Below are 20,562 nucleotides of genomic sequence, written 5' to 3'. Positions count from 1 at the left end.
GGCTCACCAAAATGGCGGCGGCACAGGCGACTTCGCAGGGGGGATATGTGCAATCTTCCATCTTCAGCTGTGTGCACTGCTGTGAGGTAAAATCCATAAAGCACCCTCCAGAAACCACTTTCCGGAAACCACCCTCCAGAAACTGTCAACTCTGTGGCCCACACATGCCCGGGGTGATTGGGGCTTCTGTGAGAGTGTGAATGCTCTGAGCAGAGAAGAGAGCCCGCTCTGCTCAGCTCCAGCTGCTGTTAACACCACCACAGATTCGGCGGCTTCAGTAACAGTTACTGTCTCCTCATCCTGGAGGCTGGAGGTTCAAGATCAAGGTGTTGGCCAGGTTGGTGTCTTCTGTGTCCTCTTTTTGGCTTGTGGAGGGCAGTCTTCTCCCCCCCATGTCTTCACATGGTCTTCCCTCTGTGTCCCTCTATGTCCTAAGCTTTTTTTTTTTTTTTTTTTTTTGAGACGGAGCCTTGCTCTGTCGCCCAGGCTGGAGTGCAGTGGTGAGATCTCGGCTCACTGCAAACTCCTCCTCCCGGATTCACGCCATTTTCCTGCCTCAGCCTCCAGAGTAGCTGGACCTACAGGCACCCGCCACCACGCCTGGCTAATTTTTTTGTATTTTTAGCAGAGACGGGTTTTCACCGTGTTAGCCAGGATGGTCTTGATCTCCTGACCTCGTGATCTGCCCGCCTTGGCCTCCCAAAGTGCTGGGATTACAGGCGTGAGCCACTGTGCCCGACCTCCTACTGTCTTCTTCTAAGGACAACAGTCATGTTGGATCAGGCGCCCCCATAGGGCTTCATTTTACCTTAATTACCTCTTGAAAGGTCTTATCTCCAAAGGCAATCACATTCTAAGGTACTAGGGTTAGGATTTCAACATATGAATTTCGTGGGGACACAAACCAATTAAGCATCTTATAGAAGAAGAAACTTGGAGTCAGAAGAAGCTGGGGGAAATGTAAAGCTGAGGCATTTAGACATGTCTTTGGGAAGGCAGTGGCACCCCACAGTGCTCAGAATGGGGCAGTTTAAGCCAATGTAACTATAGCTTCAGATGACAGAGGTGAGAAAGGCCTCAGGTGTGCAGGGACTGACTTTTTTTTTTTTTTTTTTTGAGACAGTCTCATTCTGTCGCCCAGGCTGGAGTACAGTGGTGCGCTCTCAGCTCACTGCAACCCCCGTCTCCCGGGTTCAAGCGATTCTTCTGTCTCAGCCTCCCGAGGAGCTGGGACTACAGGCGCGTGCCACCATGCCTGGCTAATGTTTGTATTTTTAGTAGAGATGGGGTTTCACCATGTTGGCCAGGCTGGTCTCAAACTCCTGACTTCAGCTGATCCGCCCGCCTCAACCTCCCAAAGTGCTAGGATTACAGGCGTGAAACACCATGCCCGGCCTAATTCACTTCTTATTAATGCATTTCATAAACACTGAGTTTTTTGTTTCTTTGTTTATTTGTTTGTCGGAGACAGAGTCTCACTCTGTCGCCCAGGCTGGAGTGCAGTGGCATGATCTGGGCTCACTGTAATCTCTGCTTCCTAGGTTCAAGTGATTCTCCTGCCTCAGCTTCCTGAGTAGCTGGGACTATAGGTGTGTGCCACCACACTCAGCTAATTTTTGTATTTTTAGTAGAGACGGGGTTTCACCACGTTGGGCAGGCTGGTCTCGACCTCCTGACCTCAGGTGATCCCCCCACCTTGGCCTCCTAAAGTGCTGGATTACAAGCATGAGCCACTGTGCCCAGCCAACATTGAGTTTTTGTTTTTGTTTTTTTAATGTGCCAAGCTCTGTTAGATGCTCATGTCCTCTTTCATACTTAGGGCAAAGCTATGAGATATGTTTTGTCCTTTTTTTTTTTTTTTTTAAATAGCAGATGAACTGCCAAAGTCCATAAATGCACATAAGTGGTTTGGCCAAAGTCCACCAGAGAGCAAGAGGAAGGATGGAGATGCTGCATTCAATGAACAATGTGATGCTACCACCTTGGGAAGATTTTTGCAAAGAATTCTAAGATAACTTCCCGTCTTTATCTCTTATTTATTTAGTTCTATAACAGAGCATGGTTTTTCTAGTTGTTGGCAACTAAAGCTGGTTTGGAAGGTACCGGCTCATGTGATCCCCCTCCTTGATCACGGAGGAGAATGGAAAGTGCAAGTTTGGGCCAGGTGACTAATCACTGTGGCTGAGGCAGCCAAGCAGAAATGGGTAGCCAGAACCATGGCCAAGATGACCAAGAGCATAACTGGGGACATGGGCCCTATGCGCGGGCCTGCAAGAGAAGGGGAAATGGAAACATGAGAAGCAACACAGCAGCAAGACTGCAGAAGCCACCATGGGCGGAGCAGGTGAAAGACATTGCTAGGACCATGAAGTCTAGCCCAGGCTGATGCCTCATTTTATACACTGCACATGGGGTACAGAGGGGCAGGGAGCTGAGGAATCGGAGACAAGATCACACAGGTCTTGGCCGGGCACAGTGGCTCATGCCTGTAATCCCAGCACTTTAGGAGGCTGAGGCGGGTGGATCGCTTGAGGTCAGGAGTTCGAGACCAGCCTGGCCAACCTAGTGAAACGCCGTCCCTACTAAAAATACAAAAAATTAGCTGGGCGTGGTGGCAGGCGCCTGTAATCCCAGCTACTCTGGAGGCTGAGGGAGGAGAATCGCTTGAACCCAGCGGGCAGAGGTTGCAGTGAGCCAAGATCGTGCCATTGCACTCCAGCCTGGACAGCAAGAGCAAAACTCCGTCTCAAAAAAAAAAGAAAAAAGAAAAATCACACAGGTCTCGTTTCATCAACGATAAGATGAAGGCTTAGGTTTTGCAGCTTGCACAATGTCTTTACCCCATACTTCTCTGTGAGTATAGCCTAGTAATGATCTATTGGGATTTGTTGATATGTTAGGCAGTCACATCATGTTTTCTATTAAGAGTTTTTATTCTCTATTGAAAAAATTATCTTGGCCGGGCGCGGTGGCTCAAGCCTGTAATCCCAGCACTTTGGGAGGCCGAGGCGGGCGGATCACGAGGTCAGGAGATCAAGACCATCCTGGCTAACACGGTGAAACCCCGTCTCTACTAAAAAATACAAAAAACTAGCCAGGCGAGGTGGCGGGCACCTGTAGTCCCAGCTACTCGGGAGGCTGAGGCAGGAGAATGGCGTGAACCTGGGAGGCGGAGCTTGCAGTGAGCTGAGATCTGGCCAGTGCACTCCAGCTTGGGTGACAGAGCAAGACTCCGTCTCAAAAAATAAAAAAAAAGAAAAAATTATCTTTTTTTGCAACGTGATAGAAGTGTATCGTTTTATAAGTTTAATAAATTCTGATATTTCTCCTACATAGAATAATTTAGATTATTAGTGCTGGAAGAAGCTTGAAGACCACCTCTCCAAAGCCTCTTTTTACAGATGAGGAAGCTGAGGCCTAGAGGTTGGAAATGATTTACCCAACATCCCACAGTCTTCCAGTTCCAAGGCTGGAACCAGAACTGGCTTCACACAGGCTTGCCTCCTCTCATCTCTACCAGGGCCCTACAGGCTCTGAATGGCTTCTCCAGACTGGACCAGACCAGACCAGCAAGCTCAGTTCAGAACTGCGTTTTCTGCCATGGCATTGCTCCCCAGCCACAGAGGCCTCGGGCAGTCCGGTTCCGCATCAGTGGAGGACGTGGTCCAAGTTGTGTTTGCTCATCAAGGGGGACCCACAGCTCCCATGGCTGATGGACAAACCCAGCGACCTAAGCCTGTTGCTATTCACAGATGGCCCAGCCCTCATCCTAGGGCCATCAGGAGACCTCAGCTTCTTTCTCCGGTGACTGAATTCAGTGTTCTAACTCCCTACCTTACACAGCTGAGCATGGAGCTACTAATAGCTCTGTTACCATGTTACCGTTTTAATACAAACAAACAGCTGTAGCCCAGGAAAGAGATTTGTCAGAGGTTGCTTGCCTTCTGCTCTGGCAAGAGACCTTCACAGCACCAAGCACCTGGCTGTTCTGTGGGGTTTGAGTAAAATGATGACTCTTCTTTCACACCCTCCCCTTAGCCTCCTATTTCTTCCTTTCCTCCACCTTTGAGGCCACCTAGAAATTTTGATGTAGAAAATTCCAATCTTGTAGAACATCAGGACTGGGAAAACCTTAGAGATTCCCTGCTCTCATGACCCAGTGATCAGAAACAGAACTGACATATTCATCCTTCTGCTCATGACAGGCTGGGCCAGTTATTGAGTTATTGCTCGTCATCTCCAAATCCCCCACATTCAGATGTTGGGGGACTCTGCAAACTGCATTTCTGCTTTGCCAGCTGCTCTTCAAGAAGCTCTGCCAGGAGGGACCAGAGGCCAGAGGAGGAAGAAGGACAGGGAACACACTCCTTCCGGTCTGTTTCTTGTTTCTGTGAGCAGCACCCTGGCCCACTGCTTCACCCAGGCAGTAGCAGTTCCCTCCCTCAGCAGTGAAAGAACCAAGTGTGCAATTTTACTGATTCCTGCAGAGCCAGTCACATGGTGCTCCCTCAGACACGTCAGTTCCAGCCACCTGGAGCCCCCTCCATGGAGCTCTGAGGTTCACTTCTGTGGGGCTCCTCTAAGCTTCCAATTTTTTTTTTTTTTTTGGAGACGGAGTCTTGCTCTGTCCCACAGGCTGAAGTGCAGTGGCTGGATCTCAGCTCACTGCAAGCTCCACCTCCTGGGTTCACGCCATTCTCCTGCCTCAGCCTCCCAAGTAGCTGGGACTACAGGTGCCTGCCACCACACCCGGCTAATTTTTTTTGTATTTTTAGTAGAGATGGGGTTTTACCATGTTAGCCAGGATGGTCTCGATCTCCTGACCTCGTGATCTGCCCACCTTGGCCTCCCAAAGTGCTGGGATTACAGGCGTGAGCCACCGCGCCCGGCCATAAGCTTCCAAATTTTAATAATTTCAACTTCTACTCTTTCCTCCCCCAGGCTTAAGGGTGGTAGCTGCTTTCTGAAGTTGCTACCTTCCATGATACCTGAGAGTTTGCTTTTTGCCTTTCTACTTACATAGATAACAATTCTTCATATATCGAATTTTATTAAAATAACTGGGAAGTTTGGCTGGGAGCAGTGGCTCACGCTTGTAATCCTAGCACTTTGGGAGGCCAAGGCAGGCCGATCACCTGAGGTCAAGAGTTCGCGATCAGCCTGGCCAACATGGTGAAAGCCCGTATTTACTACAAATACAAAAATTAGCCAGGCATGGTGGCGGGCGCCTGTAGTTCCAGCTACTCGGGAGGTGGAAGCAGGAGAATCATTTGAACCCGGGAGGTGGAGGTTGCAGGGAACCAAGATCTTGCCACTGCACTCCAGCCTGGGTGACAAAATGAGACTCCATCTCCAAAACAAAAACAAACAAAAACAAAAAAACTGGTAGCTTTTCATCTCCTGACTCAACTCTGACTGATAGCCTGGCAGAGCTGAGATCCAAACCTAGGTCTTCTTTCTCCTGGTTCAGGACTCTTTGCACTGGAACCCAATAAATATTTGTTCAATTAAAGGAATAGTAAAGTGAGTTCACTCCATTCATTGGTTCCAACGTTAATAAGTTGTTGTTTCAGATTCCCATCACTACCACCACCAACAAATTATCACCTAATTGCAGCCTAGACTTCCTGCCATCCAAGTGTCAAGCTCTGTCACAGGTTATTAGAATTGAGAAGGACTATGGCCAGGCACGGGGGCTCATGCCTATAATCCCAGCACTTTGGGAGCCTGAGGCAGGCAGATCACTTGAGGTCAGGAGTTTGAGACTAACCTGGCCAAAAATCTCCATCTCCACTAAAAATACTAAAATTATTCAGGTATGGTGACAGGCACCTGTAATTCCAGCTACCCAGGAGACTGAGGTAGGAGAATCGCTTGAACCCAGGAGGCAGTGGTTGCAGTAAGCCAAGATTGTGCCACTGCACTACAGCCTGAGTGACAGAGAATTGTGAATGGCAGGTGGACCTAGGGGACGGCTCAGATTGGCAGGGTCAGAAGTGGAGTAGGCACTGGGGTAGCACAAGCAGTTGAGTCAGGGAGCAGACAGAGGGCTGGGTAGACAGGGATACAGGGTCAGGTAGAGAGTGACACAGGGCCAGGTGGAGAGGGACACAGTGTGGCTGGGGAGGTGGGAAGGGCTGCAGCCAAACTGGGGAGAGAGGATAGCTCTGCAGCCCTGCACTGCTCTTTTGTTTTTTGTTTGTTTGTTTTTTGTTTTAAGAAAGTCTTACTCTGTTGCCAGGCTGGAGTGCAGTGTGGGGCTCTCGGCTCACTGCAACCTCCACCTCCCAGGTTCAAGCAATTCTCCTGCTTTAGCCTCCTGAGTAGCTGGGACTACAGGCGCACACCACCACGCCCAGCTAATTTTTGTCTTTTTAGTAGAGACGGGGCTTCACCTTGGTGACCAGGATGGTCTCAATCTCTTTACCTCGTGATCTGCCCGCCTTGGCCTCCCAAAGTGCTGGGATTACAGGCATGAGCCACCGCACCCAGCCTACACTGCTCTTTAATTGGGAGGTCTCAGGAAATCATGTCCTAGGATGGTTTAGCCAGGTCATAAAGTTTCTAGCTCATGAGCTGGAATCTGATTCTTCAGGGACAGAGGCCAGGTACCTTGGCAGGTTGGCTTTCCAAGTTATGAACCTCTAAACCAGAACCTAGAATATTCATGGGATCTCTGAGTCTGCTTGAATACTTCCAGTGATGGGAAACTCACTGAAACTCACTACCTTCTGAGGCATCCTATCTGGAGAGAGTTTACCAGATCGCTAGAAAGTTATTTCCATTGCTCCACTATCCAGATCATACCCACGATTCTGTGAGATATCCCAGAGCTCTGAACAGTGATGACACCACTAAGCAAGGACTGGGTAATGGTGAGTGGTGAGGCCCAAGGACCAACGGGGCTAATCTAGTTGGACAGGCCTTTACCCAAGAGCCAATCTAAATTTGCCTTGTTCAGAGACTACAGAGTCAGCGTATTCCCTTGTTTTCATGGCTGGTGAGTGGTAGCTGGTAGCTCGCCAGCCCACAGCTGAACACCGACACATGAGGGATCTCAGCTGAGACCAAGAGAACCACCCAGAGGGGCAGCTAAGTCCTTCCCAAGTTGCCAACCCGCAGGATCAAAAGCTAAATAAATAAACTCTTGTCTTAAACCACTAAGTGTTGGGGTGGTTTGTGATGTTGCAAAAGCTAACTGATAAGATTTCCCCAGAGGCTCTCACTTTCCTTTCCTTCACACCAGCCTGCACCCAACTGTGGCTGGCAGTCATGAAGATCTAAGCATTGCATCACAAAGGATGCCACACGAGGGAAGACTGAGGGATGCGTCCAATCCCTCTCCACTGTTGAAATGACCATTTACAGGCATGGCCCCTTGACTGGCAGCCACCAGTGTTGTCTTGGTCTATGCCAGACCCAGTGTCATCAGGATGCCAAAGTGTGTCAGCCTCTCTGGGGATGAGGCTGTGAGCATTCCATTCTGGAATTGCAAAATGGAAACATGATTTGCAGTAAAGGGCGTCTTTTTCCCCTGCTAAACCAGATGCTTGATGACACATTAAAATATAAGGTTCCCCTTACTCGCAATTTCCATACCGTCCCTCTCTGCAGACAAGATGAGCAAAAACCGTATTTCTTATTAAAACAAGCTGCTGTAACCCACAAAAACTCAACATCACTTTGAACCCCAAAGCTGAACTATGCTGTCATTTTTGGATATCAAATACAGTATCAACATCATGAAGAAGTGTGGGTTAAGGCAAGAGAGAGGGATGACAGAATGAAGGGGTGGGGAGGCTGTTCCAGTGCAAACAACATGGGAGAGATTTTGAGAGGGAGATAGTGTCAGTGCCAAATACACCAGAGCCAAAGAGATTATTCCTGATGACACACGTCAGAGCAGAATTAAGAAACTACAGATATTTGCCTCCCATATGACATCATAGGACTTCGCAAATGCAATCATCCGACCTCAGAGAGAGTTTTAGCTAACATCAGGCTGCTTTATTATTTAAGTTACAAATAGCTTTTTAAAAGCTCTGTTTCCCAGGCAAGCTTATTGAAAATGGAGTCTCGGCCGGGCGCGGTGGCTCAAGCCTGTAATCCCAGCACTTTGGAAGGCCGAGACGGGTGGATCACGAGGTCAGGAGATCGAGACTATCCTGGCTAACACGGTGAAACCCCGTCTCCACTAAAAAATACAAAAAACTAGCCGGGCAGTGGTGGCGGGCGCCTGTAGTCCCAGCTACTCTGGAGGCTGAGGCAGGAGAATGGCGTGAACCCGGGAGGCGGAGCTTGCAGTGAGCTGAAGTGAGCTGAGATCCGGCCACTGCACTCCAGCCCGGGCGGCAGAGCGAGACTCCATCTCAAAAAAAAAAAAAAAAAAAAAAAAAAAAAAGAAAATGGAGTCTCATTCTGTCGCCAGGCAGGGGTGCAGGGGCGCAATCTCGGCTCACTGCAACCTCCGCCTCCTGCGTTCAAGCGATTCTCCTGCCTCAGCCTCCTGAGTATCTGGGACTCCAGGCGCGCACCCCCATGCCCAACTAATTTTTGTGTTTTTAGTAGAGATGGGGTTTCATCAAGTTGGCCCGGCTGGTCTGGATCTCTTGACCTTGTGATCCACCTACCTTGGTCTCCCAAAGTCCTGGGATTACAGGTGTGAGCCACTGTGCCCGACCAATAACAACTATTATATAATTTTTAAATGTCCTTAATTAATAGGACTTTGTTAAGTACCATTTGGCCAGTTTATACTCCTCCCCAATCAAGAGCAAGAACAGAAGAACACCTTAATCATATTTGTTTTTTGTGGGATTTTTTGAGAGGGAGTCTCTCTCTGTCACCCAGGCTGGAATGCAGTGGCACGATCTCTGCTCACTGCAACCTCTGCCTCCCATATTTGACTGATTCTCCTGCCTCAGCCTCCCGAGTAGCTGAGATTACAGGGGTGCACCACTACACCCAGCTAATTTCATATTTGTTTGTTTTTAAGTTAGCTTTTGGGGTAACTGAAAATAATAGAGGCCTCCAGTTACCTGTCTCCCAATACTTCCTCCCAAAGTGATATAAAACAATGAGAAAGGAGAAATAAATGTACCCAAAAGGCAGACTTTCTATAACCTGAAGACAGAAAATAAAACAGAGAACTGTAATCACTTTTCAAAATTGTAAATAAAAAGAGGAAAGTCAGAAAATCCTGGATTTTTCTCATGGTCCTGTCCTCACCCTACAACAAGTATTTGTAGAGAACAAAGGCAGACCCAGTTCCCTAGAAACAATTGGGATGATACAGAGGGCAGCGAATGAAAGGGGCCTACACTGGTCTAGAATTATTGTCAGATGATTAAGTATACCCAAACATAGAAAATTCTTTAAAAAGTGTCTGAGCAGGTCACAGTAGGGACTATTACAAAGACATTTCAAACCACACGGAATGTAAAGGGATAGGTACGGCCGGGCACGGTGGCTCATGCCTGTAATCCCAGCACTTTGGGAGGCCAAGGCGGGTGGATCATCTGAGGTCGGGACTTTGCGACCAGCCTGACCAACACGGAGAAACCCTGTCTCTACTAAAAGTACAAAATTAGCCATGCGTGGTGGCACATGCCTGTAATCCCAGCTAATTGGGAGGCTGAGGCAGGAGAATCGCTTGAATCGGGAGGCAGAGGTTGCGGTGATCTGAGATCGCGCCACTGCACTCCAGCCTGGGCAACAAGAGCAAAATTCTGTCTCAAAAAAAAATAGTAGGCCAGGCGCGGTGGCTCAAACCTGTAATCCCAGCACTTTGGGAGGCCGAGACGGGCGGATCACGAGGTCAGGAGATCGAGACCATCCTGGCTAACACTGTGAAACCCCGTCTTTACTAAAAAATACAAAAAAAAAAAAAAAAAAACTAGCCAGGCGAGGTGGTGGGCACCTGTAGTCCCAGCTACTCGGGAGGCTGAGGCAGGAGAATGGCATGAATCTGGAAGGCAGAGGTTGCAGTGAGCCGAGATCACGCCACTGCACTCCAGCCTGGGTGACAGAGGGAGACACCATCTCAAAAAAAAAAAAAAAAACCCTCACAAAGTTATCTTGGCCCACAACCGGAAGTGACCAGAGGCAGTTTGGAGGTTAAAGGCAAAATAGAGTTGGTTAGGTCAGATCTCTTTCAGTGTTACTTTTGCAAAGGCAGTTTTATAATGACAACAAAAACACTACATATATATCAGAGTCAATGGGATGTAGTTAAAACAGTGATCAGAGGAAAATTCATTGCATCAAACATATTTGTCAGTGAAAATGAAAGAAGGAAAATAATGAATTAAATTCCCAACTCAAAAAACTGGAAAGGAAAAACAAAGTAAACTAAGAAAAGCACAAAGAAGAAAAAAATAAAGTTAAAGGCAGAAATAAATGAAATATAGAAGAGAAAAATGAGTGATTAATGAATAAATCAAAACCTTTTTTTTTCTTTTTTGTTTTTTTGTTTGTTTTGAGACAGAGTCTTGCTTTGTTGCCCAGGCTGGAGTGCGATGGTGTGATCTCGGCTCACTGCAACCTCCACCTCCTAGGTTCAAGTGATTTTCCTGCCTCAGCCTCCGGAGTAGCTGGGATTACAGGCGCCCACCACCACACCTGGCTAATTTTTGTAGTTTTAGTAGAGATGGGGTTTCACCATGTTGGCCAGGCTGGTCTCAAACTCCCAACATCAGGTGATCCGCCCACCTCGGCCTCCTAAAGTGCTGGGATTACAGGCGTGAGCCACCATGCCCAGACAAAAGCCTAATTCTTAAAAAATGAATAAACTAGAAAAATTACTAGCTACCTTGATCAGAAAGAAAAAGGGAGAAAGCACAAACACAAAATTACAAGAGGCAAATAACCATTGTAACAGAAGAAATGTTAAACATTACAAGAGGCTGATTTGCAGATGTCTGTGCAAATAAAAAATGCATGAAATGGATAGCATCTTAGTGACATGTTTGCCAGAAATGACACCATTAAAGTTACAACACTTAAACATACCTAGTTCCACAGAAAAACAGAGAAATTTACTAAGGAACTATACCACAACAAAAGGATCAGGCCCAGATAATTTCACAAGGGAATTTTACCAAATCTTTAAAGGTCAGATAGTCCCAGAGTGCTCTACAAATTATTCCAAAGCATTTTAAAGGCAGAAGAACCCCTTAATTCCTTTTATGAAGAATGACACTGATTCCTCAACCTGATAAAAATGACACACACACTCCCAGACAAAAACTACAAACCAATATCACTCATGAACATGAGGGATGCAAAAATATTGAAAAATATACTAGCAAACTCCAACACTATATACAGAAAATAATATACCATACTGCTATAGACTGAATGTTATACCCCCTGCCCCAGATTCTTATGTTGAAATCCCCAGTCTGAAGGTATTTGGAGGTGGGCCATCTGAGAGGTGATTAGGTCAGGAGGGCTCCATCTTCATGAATGAGATTAGTGCCCTTGTAAGAAGAGACTTGGGAGAAATGGTCCCTTTATCATGTGAGGATACAGCAAGAAGGTGGCCATCTGCAAACCAAGAAGATGACCCTCAGCAGGGCCTTAGCCAGCACCTTCATCTTGGAGACTTCCCAGCCTCCAGACCTGTGAAAAATAAATTTATGTTGTTTAAGTCACCAGTCTATGGTATTCTGTTATAGCAGCCTGGGCTGAATAGGACAATGACCTACAATCAAGAGGAAAAATAATCAATATAAGTGGATGCAAAGATGACCCAGAGCGTGGAATTAGCAAAGACTCAACACAGCTCTTATAACCATAACATAAATAATCTACTGGAAAAGGCAGATATAATAGTGGAAGACATAGGAAATGTCTGGAGGATGTATATGGTGGAGGATATAGGAGGAATATGGAAACTCTGGGGGGAAATGGAAAAGTGCCTTAAGAGACATATCAACCAAAAGCAACTTGTGAAACTCGTTTGGATCCTGATTTAAATAAATCAAAAGTTTTAAAAATGAAACAACCAGGGATATTTGAACACTGACACAATTTTCATTATTAAGTAATTATTTATTTTTTGTATGATAAGGATACTGTGGTTATACGCTTACAAAAAGAGTCCTAATTTTTTAGAGATATGATATGGTTTGGCTCTGTCCCCACCCAATTCTCATCTTGAAATCTTGAATTGTAGCTCCCATATTTCTTTTCTTTTTTCTTTTCTTTTTTTTTTTTTTTTTTTTTTTGAGATGGAGTCTCACTCTGTCACCCAGGCTACAGTGCAGTGGTACAATTTTGGCTCACCGCAACCTCTGCCTCCCGGGTTCAACTGATTCTCCTGCCTCAGCCTCCCAAGTAGCTGGGACTGCAGGCGCACACCACCATGCCTGGCTAATTTTTTGTATTTTTAGTAGAGATGGGGTTTCACCGTGTTAGCCAGGATGGTCTTGAACTCCTGACCCCATGATCCACCTGCCTTGGCCTCCCAAAGTACTGGGATTACAGGCATGAACCACCATGCTTGGCCCAGCTCCCATAATTCTAATGTGTAATGGGAGGGACCCAATGGGAGGTAACTGAATCATGAGAGTGGGTCTTTCCCATGCTGTTCTTGTGATAGTGAATAAGTCTCAAGAGATCTGATGGTTTCATAAAGGGGAGTTCCCCTACACGAGCTCTCTTGCCTGCCACCATGTAAGACATGCGTTTGCTCCTCATTCGCCTTCTGCCATGATTGTGAGGCCTCCCCAGCCATGTGAAACTGTGAGTCAATTAAACCTCTTTCATTTATAAATTACCCAGTCTCAGGCATGTCTTTATTAGCAGTGTGAGAACAAACTAATACAAAATACATGCTTAACTGTAACTGATTAAACAATGGGATTATTTGTTTTAAAATAATCCAACAGTCCAACAGTGCCAGGCACGGTGACTCATGCCTGTAATCCCAGCACTTTGGGAGGCCAAGGCAGGCAGATCACCTGAGGTAAGGGGTTCAGGACCAGCCTGGCCAACATGGTGAAACCCTGTCTCTACTAAAAATACAAAAATTAGCTGGGCATGGTGGCACATGCCTGTAGTCCCAGCTACTCAGGAGGCTGAGGAAGGAGAATTTCTTGAACTCAGGAGGCAGAGGTTGCAGTAAGCCAAGATAGCACCACTGCACTCCAGCCTGGGCGACAGAGCAACAGAGCAACAGAGCAACAGAGTGAGACTCTGTCTGAAAAAAAAAAAAAAAAATCCAACAGTGGAGGGAGGAAGGCAGATGTTATTGGGAAGGAGGATAATAAATGAAATAAGATCAACCATTGTAGACAATTGTTGAAACCAGTAGTGGGTACATAAGGATGCTTATAATGTTCTCTCTACTTTTGTATATACTTGAAAAGTCCCTAATAAAATATTAAGAAAGAAAAGGAGACAGGGTGGAAGGGAGGAAAAGAAACGCTTCCTTCCTCATTTGTGACTAGGGCCCACTCTAGTTCCTAAGCCAATCCTGGCCAAGTCAATCTCTGGCTTGTCAGTGGTGGGCTTTGGAATTAGGTCATTGTTTCATAAGCAGGCAATCTGCCAGTAATTCAGGCTACTAAAGTAAGCTAGTTTTGATTTGCATTTTCTAAACTGAATTTCCCCATTGCACTTCAGACATGAGACCTGGTGTCTCCAACAGAACTCTAAATCCGAGTGCTGCATCCCAAGTCTTCACTCAGCCCTTCTCTTGCATCTGTACTGGTTTGATCCTAGGACCACGTGTCTGACCACTACTCTTGGCTCCTAGACCTTGGGCCTGCAGACTGATCTTGCCACAGATGAACATATCTTCTAAAGGTTAACTTCCTGAACTCCTGGGATCTACCCATCTGACCGAAGCTCAGGAAGGAGTGACCTATTGCCCTCAGGCATTGTTTTTCCTCTATCTATTTAATTGCTGCTTCTCCAAGATTGACATCGGTGTCTGTAGAGGGTCATTTTCCTCCACACCTGTTGGGCCAAGACATGTCAACCCACGTCTCTCTGTTTATGCCAAATGAAAAGGAGGCATGTGCCAAAGCATTTGACAGTCCTGGGGCAGTAAAGCAGGCTGGTGTTGGGTAAAGAGAGGCACGCTGACAAACGCCAAACAGGGAAACTTCTACCAGGCCCCGCAAACAGTAATATCACCAAATGCTTTTCAAAGACTTGGAACACATGTGGCGATGTGCTTGTGACCAAGTGGGATTCAAGCGTTGCTTGTCTCATCTGTTTGCTATGAAACATGAGATGCAAAAGCACTTTGTCAGATTCTAACTTCAACCTTATGACCAGTTTCAGCAAAAGGATATTCAGAGGAATGGTTTTTCTGAATGACCAAAAGTGAATACAAAGCTGTGCTTTTTAAGTTCAGGGAGCCAGCTGCAAAATTATGTCTCCTCAAAATGAAAATCTTGGTCCCACTTAGAAATGATCACTCCAATCACGAGGTCAGGAGATCAAGACCATCCTCGCCAACATGGTGAAACCCTGTCTCTACTAAAACACAAAAAATTAGCTGGACATGGTGGCGCACGCCTGTAGTCCCAGCTACTCGGGAGGCTGAGGCAGGAGAATTGCTTGAACCCGGGAGGCGGAGCTTGCAGTGAGCTGAGATGGTACCACTGCACTCCAGCCTGGGCGACAGAGCAAGATTCTGTCTCAAAAAAAAAAAAAAAAAAGAAAGAAAGAAAGAAAAAAGAAATGGCCACTCCAGCTTCCCGTACATTTGTACTTTTCCAGGTCCTTTCACATGTAACTGAGCACAAGCAGAGAGAAATAAGAAATACATGTTTCAGGCCGAAGTCTTGCAACTCAGGATTTAATATGCAGTAAAGGCAGCTACTCAGAGGAGGTCAGACCTTGGTAGGGCTTGGATATTTCTTTGGCGCCCCAGGACAGTGAGACACAACCAATTTCAGTCATTCCTGAACTTTATACTGATGAAAGTGGCTTTGGTTGCATAGAGTCAGCCAGTGTTGCTGGATTTAATCTCTTTCCAATTCTTTGGCACCCGATCTGGCACAGAGCTCTGCTAAGGCTGTTCCCTGACTTGAGTGTGGAGCAGAATTTCCCCTTTTTAGGTCACAAATTCAGAGTAGTCACTCATCATAGCGACTCTCTCCACTGTGTCGATTTTAAATACCTTCATTAATAACACTTATGAAACGTTGGCAAGGTGGTGGCTATCTTGAGTAGCTCCTGATATCCATGACATATCACAAGATAGAATCATGGGAACAAACTTGCCCCTGCAGACTAGGATGATAAAAACACAGTGATATCCATCTCTTGTAAACACAGCTGAATTAAAAACCCTAGGACAAGGGTCACAGCGGATTATCCAGAGATCTGCTAAGGGTGAGTACAGGCCCCCAGAAAGGAGTCTTCCTTTTTTTTATTTTATTTTTTGAGACGTAGTCTCGCTGTGTCACCTAGGCTGGAGTGCAGTGGCATGATCTCAGCTCACTGCAACTTCCGTCTCTCGGGTTCAAGCAATTCTCCTCCCTCAGCCTCCTGAGTAGCTGGGACTACAGGCACCTGCCACCATGCCCAGCTATTTTTTTTTTTTTTTTTTGTATTTTTAGTAGAGATGGGTTTTACCATATTGGCCAGGATGGTCTCAAACTCCTGACCTTGTGATCCACCTGCCTTGGCCTCCCAAAGTGCTAGGATTACAGGCGTGAGCCACCGTGCCCGGCCAACGAGCCTTCCTTGTCAGTTTCTTAAGCAGTGTCTGGCTGCTCCCTTGCTGCCACCACCTGAAGTCTTGATCCTCATGCCTGCCTTTGGGGGTGGTGGGATGGGACCTCTTGTGCTGAGATGGACAAATCTTCCCTAGGCTGGTGGCCTTCTTGGGGTTCAGAGCATTGGATCGGGATCGCATCAGAGTGAGTTTGGTTTTCTACTGGCCAATGCTCCAAGTGTACACAACTGTATTTTCCCTGGCTCTCCCTCCCCCTATTAGCCAGCAGGGCTGTCCCCTACCCCAACATGTCCCTGGCTGTTAAGTATGTTCCCTTGCTTGCAGTTAGAAACACTGTCATCACCCTCAGCATTCATTTCTCTGCTCCCATGACAGCACACACTTGAGCAGCCACTTTGGAGGGCCTGCCTTTGTTCTTTTCTCTGAAAACCTCTCATTCCTCAACCCTCCCAACATCCCCCATCTCCCTCCTGTCTGAGTGGTCCCGGCCCACCACATCAACCCACCTCTTAGACCCTGCTAATTCGATTAAGGGTAGATTCTGGCTTACGTGGGGACAATCAGATTTTCTCTCTAGATTTTTTTTTTTTTTTTTTTTTTTTTTTTTTTTTTGAGGCGGAGTCTCGCTCTGTCGCCCGGACTGGAGTGCAGTGGCCGGATCTCAGCTCACTGCAAGCTCCGCCTCCTGGGTTTACGCCATTCTCCTGCCTCAGCCTCCCGAGTAGCTGGGACTATAGGCGCCCGCCACCTCGCCCGGCTAGTTTTTGTATTTTTTAGTAGAGACAGCGTTTCACCGTGTTAGCCAGGATGGTCTCGATCTCCTGACCTCGTGATCCGCCCGTCTCGGCCTCCCAAAGTGCTGGGATTACAGGCTTGAGCCACCGCGCCCGGCCCTCTCTAGATATTTGATAAGGAAGACCATCAAAGGAGGCCACTCATCACCAGGCAATGAGGAATGGGGGCCAGGACCAGTGATAGAGAAGCCCAGAGTCTGTGCATGCTGGACTTAGGGAGAGGCAGGGGTAGGAGCCCAGCAGAGGAGACCCGTCCACCCTCAGACCAGAATGAAGCCAGTGGTTGCTGAGAAGCAGGGGTGAGAAGTTGCTGCAGCCCAGAACTATGTCTGCTCAACAAATGCCCCTTTTCAGGTGGGTTTCTATTTCTTGCAACCAAATGTGCCCCGATTGAAAGCACACTCAAAAGCTGCCCATGATGCCCAGATGCTGGCCTCATCTCCGTCCTCATCCTCTTTCAACCTCCCTGCAGCATCTGAGACTGTCCCCCTACCTCCCTCCTCCAGCCTCTTTCCACCTAAGGCTTTTCTAATGAGGTGCTGCAAAACCCCACTCTCTTTCTCCTTCTCCAGTTCCTCCTCCCACCTTCTCAGTAAAGTCAACCAGGAGCTTCAGGATTTGGTGTTCTAGCCTGGTCTTCTCCTTGGAGAGTCCACTGATTCCCATGGCTTTCTCTACTGAGTCCAGGGAAAAGGCTCTAAACCTAAAGCACCTGCCCTGACCTCTCACTCCTGCACCAACTGTCTACTTAGATGACTCAGCCTCTTGAAATGTCCACTCAATATCTTCCCCTCAAGCCAATCCCTCTCTTGCCTTGCCCATCGGATTTAGAGGACCTCATTCTTTCAGTCATGTGGCCTGGGACCACTGTGGTCATTCTACACCTCATGGTGACTGCCTGCTTAGTGTCACTTAATAAGTGTTTGCTGAATGAAATGAAGAAATGAATCTTGTGTTTTTCCCTCTGTTTCATTCCTCTTCTGTCGCACTGATAGAGTTTGGAGGTTTGTCTCCTCTAAATCTCATTTTGAAACGTGATCCCCAGCACTGGAAGTGGGGCCTGGTGGGAGGTCATGGGGGCGGATCCCTCATGAATGGAGTAATCCCTCATGAACACTCCTTGTAGTAAGGAGTGGCTTCTCACTCTATTAGTTCACATGACAGCTGGTTGTTCAAAAGGGCCTGGAGGCCAGGTGAGGTGGTTCTCTCCTGTAATCCCAGCACTTTGGGAGGTTGAGGCGGGAGGATCGCTTGAGCTCAGGAGTTCAATACCAGCCTGAACAACACAGCAAGACCCAGTCTGTCTACAAAAAATAAAATCAGCCAGGTGTGGTGGTGCGTGCGTGTGGTCCCAGCTACTGGGGGGGGCGGGTGGGGGTGGAGCTGAGGTGGGAGGAGCGCTTGAGCCTAGGAAGTTGAGCTACACTGAACCACTGTACTCCAGCTTGGGTAACAGAGCAAGATCCTATCTCAAATAAAAAATAAAAAATAAAAAGGGCCTGGCAGCCAGGTGCAGTTGCTCATGCCTGTAATCCCAACACTTTGGGAGGCCAAGGTAGGCAGATCATGAGGTCAGGAGTTTGAGACCAGCCTGGTCAACATGGTGAAACCCTGTCTCTACTAAAAATACAAAAATTAGCTGGGCATGGTGGCGTGCACCTGTAGTCTCAGTTACTCAGGAGGCTGAGGCAGGAGATCGCTTGAACCCGGCGGGTGGTGGTTGCAGTGAGCTGAGATAGCGCCACTGCACTCCAGCCTGGCGACAGAGCGAGCCTCTGTCTCAACACACAAAAAAGAAAAGAGCCTGGCATCTCTCTTGCTCTGTCTCTTGCCATGTGACATGCCTGCTTCCCCTTGGCCTTCCACCATGAGTAAAAACTTCCTGAGACCGCAGCAGACACCAAGTGGGTGCTAGTGCCAAGCCTGTATAGCCTGCAGAACCAGGAGCCAAAAAAATCTCTTTTCTTTATAAACTACTCAGTCTCAGGTGTTCCTTTATAGCAATGCAAAACAGACTAATACACTCACCATGCCACTAGAACTGGGAGGAGTTTTGCCCCCTGTATACACACCTAAGCAGATATTACACAATAGATTATACATGCTGTCAGTGGGATAAAGGATTTTGGTCAGGGCATTTCTGTTTTATGGTACAGGGTATGAAACAGTACATACATACACACACACTTCTGTGTTTAACTGAACTGTAGGATTCTCTCATGAGGCTTAGAATTCTGCCTAACTTTGGCTTTAACCTGATGATTCAGTTATAACTGACACCAAGTCAAACTCAGAAACACAGCGTCTGTCAAGATCACACAGTGGCTCAAGTTGGCAGGCCCAACACCAGAAACAAGCCTGGAAAAGCACTTGTGGGAGTCTAGAGAAATACCTGTGCAAACATGTCAAGGTCAACACAATATGAGCTTTCAAATGACTTTCTCCCACAAAGTTCTACAAACCTTCAGGGCCTTCGGGGTTCTCTCTTAAGTCATCATTCTGCAGAATCACAAACATTTGAAACTGAAATTTGTGATGGGCAGAATCACAACAGAGGCCAGAAGAAATTCCAGGAATCATCTAGCCCAACTCCTTATTTCACAAATTAAGAGACCAAGGTCTAGATTAATGGGACCATAGTCTATCAAAAGTAACCAGTGACGTATTAGAAAAAGTACAGTTCATTTGGCTTCAGAAACAAGGAGTGGAAAGGCACAGATGTGCCTTTAATTTCACTTTATAAGGAAAAGCAAGCAAGCAATGCTTTTATCCCTCTAATCTCAGTGGTCAAACCGGTTTAAAGCCACAGGTTGCTCAAAGGAAGAAGCCCTCAGTCTGAGACTCACTCACCCAGTATCCCCCCAGCATGGAGAGAAGGAGGAGAGAAGCAGGAGAAGGCCCTCTCTTCCGGAGGCTCCTTTTCAGCACTGCCCTCCACCAGCGGTCTGTCTTCCCCAGGATCACATGGAATTGTTCTATAAATGTGCATTGGCTTAAGGCTGGGAACGCTGGCCTGGGAGGCAGCGGCGCGTAAGCAATCTGACCCGGGCCAGGCAGCAGCTTTCCAGAAGGCTCTGCAGCCTAGAGGGAGAGGGTAACAAGGAGCAGGGAGCCTGCAGGTACCGCCAGCCTGCAGCTCTCTGTGCTTCTCACTACACATTTATTTGGGATCCGAAGCCAGTGTCAACTACCTTGGGCTGCAATTTGCTTTATTTGACTTATATTTTGGCTGGGACAAACCACTTTTCAAAACAAAGCAGTCATAAAAGAAGAAAAAAACTAGCCATAAAATTAGCAGTGCTGCCGGACGCAGTGGCTCACGCCTGTAACCCAGCACTTTGGGAGGCTGAGGCGGGAGGATCACGAGGTCAGGAGATGGAGACCATCCTGACTCACATGGTGAAACCCCGTCTCTACTAAAAATAAAAAAAATCAGCCGGGTGTGGTGGCACGCGCCTGTAGTCCCAGCTACTCGGGAGAGCGAGACAGCAGAGTCGCTTGAACCCGGGAGGCGGAGCTTGTAGTAAGACGAGATTGCGCCACTGCGCTCCAGCCTGGGCGACACAGCGAGATTCTGTCTCAAAAAAAAAAAAAAAAAAAAAAAAAATTAGCAGTGCTTCTAGTAAACAAGGACAGGGCATCACCAGCCTCAGCTGACATAGTATCAAGCAGTCCTTTTCAAACATGTCAACATGCTTCCTTCAGAAAGGGAGAATGAGCAGTTAGGCGAGTTCTAAACAGCATGCCACCTACAGTTTCATCAGTAGACAGGGAATTAAAGATGCAATCATACAATGGAAGCGAAGCAGCTGGAGAAAGGGTGAGGGGCCATCTATTTATTTATTTATTTATTTATTTATTTATTTATTTATTTATTTTTGAGACGGAGTCTCGCTCTGTCGCCCAGGCTGGAGTGCAGTGGCGCGATCTCGGCTCACTGAAAGCTCCACCTCCCGGGTTCACGCCATTTTCCTGCCTCAGCCTCCTGAGTAGCTGGGGCTACAGGCGCCTGCCACCGCACCTGGCTAATTTTTTGTATTTTGTTTAGTGGAGACGGGGTTTCACCGT

At 47.2% G+C, this 20,562-nt stretch overlaps 1 protein-coding gene across 1 annotated transcript in view; it reads right to left on the bottom strand.

Annotated features, from left to right (window-relative positions):
* TACC2 (transforming acidic coiled-coil containing protein 2) overlaps positions 1-19,432 on the bottom strand; it is a 261,013-nt gene extending 241,581 nt beyond the window's left edge. Inside the window, 1 exon segment of the mRNA XM_030940741.1 lies at positions 19,345-19,432. The gene's annotated coding sequence lies outside the window, so the exon portion shown is untranslated.
* Positions 19,433-20,562: the final 1,130 nt, after the last annotated feature.

The sequence above is a fragment of the Rhinopithecus roxellana genome, chromosome 11 (assembly GCF_007565055.1).
Source record: "Rhinopithecus roxellana isolate Shanxi Qingling chromosome 11, ASM756505v1, whole genome shotgun sequence".
Classification (NCBI taxonomy): domain Eukaryota; kingdom Metazoa; phylum Chordata; class Mammalia; order Primates; family Cercopithecidae; genus Rhinopithecus; species Rhinopithecus roxellana.
This window is presented reverse-complemented; position numbering and strand designations above follow the sequence as displayed.